This window comes from Myotis brandtii, unplaced genomic scaffold, assembly GCF_000412655.1.
Source record: "Myotis brandtii unplaced genomic scaffold, ASM41265v1 scaffold324, whole genome shotgun sequence".
Taxonomy (NCBI): domain Eukaryota; kingdom Metazoa; phylum Chordata; class Mammalia; order Chiroptera; family Vespertilionidae; genus Myotis; species Myotis brandtii.
The window spans coordinates 1,365,430-1,366,609 of record NW_005362439.1 but is presented as its reverse complement, the minus strand read 5'-3'; positions in this window follow the sequence as shown (position 1 = coordinate 1,366,609).

Genomic DNA, 1,180 nt, shown 5'->3' with positions numbered 1-1,180 from the left:
CCTCTGTGCCCCTCCAGCTTCCAGGCCCGGGATGCAGCCTGACTCCCCGTCTGGCGGGGCTCCGCGCTCGCGCCCTGCAGGGCGAGAAGCCCTACTCACAGAGCTACCTAACGGCCTGTCCCTCCTCGGCCTTCCCCGTCCTACCCTGGCCCCCGCCCCCTAGGATGAGGCCACGCCCCAGGCACGCCCCCCCCTTCCTCCGCGCCTACCTAATTCTGTCCGGCCCTGCCAACCCAAACCCCGGCAGGCGGGCGAGCCTCCGGCCCCCACCCTGGCATCCCAGGGCGGGTGTATCCGGGTGCGACGGGTGAACCGTGTGGGAGCGGTTTGCGTTCCAAGCCCGAACCTCTATCAGGAGGCGGCTTGGGCCCAAGCACTGTTTGAAAATACTAACAGCTACCACTGATTGAACTCTCGCCAGGGGCCGGGCTCTATGCCAAGCGCTGTAAAAACTACTGGCTCTTGAATTTGCACAACTCTGTGCAGATATTGCGCCCATTTTACCCAAGAGCAACCTGAAGCCGAGGGAAGGGAAGTCGTGGAGATGTGAGAGGGATCCAGCCCCAAGCCCTGAATCACAGGCTTGATGCTGCCCCAGCTTGCCTGGACCGGCTGGCCCCTGGGGTAGTGGCCTGACCCAGCCAGATGTTGGGGCAATGCCCAACAGGCTGACTGAGGTGAGGGAGGAGGCGTGGGTTGATGGGGGGGCGGTGGTAAGAGGGTTTATGGGCCAGAGCCCTCAGAAGGTGACTTTCTCCTTAGAGAAGAAATGGCCCAGAATTAGATGGGCTGCCAAAGATCTCCAGATGTCTGTGGTGCCCCCACCTGCATTCCAGCCCTCTGCATTCTCAGACCCCTGTGACCAGCCTCAGGAAGGTTACCCACAGGTTACTGACCAGGGCCACTTACTTGCGCAGTTGACAAAGCTATTTCATTCCCATTATCTCATTGGAATCTCCTGAGGACGTCATTCTGCATGGGTGGAGTAGGAAACTGGATCGCAGCCAGCATGGTCCTTCCCAGAGAATGGCCCTTGCACCCACCGCAGCAGCACCTGGGAACTTGCTGGGTATGGGTGTTCTGGGGCCCCATGCCAGCCCTACTGAATGAGGAATTCTGGGGGAGGAGCCTCACAATTTGTTTTAACAAGGTCTCGAGGTGATTTTGAATCCCACTCAGG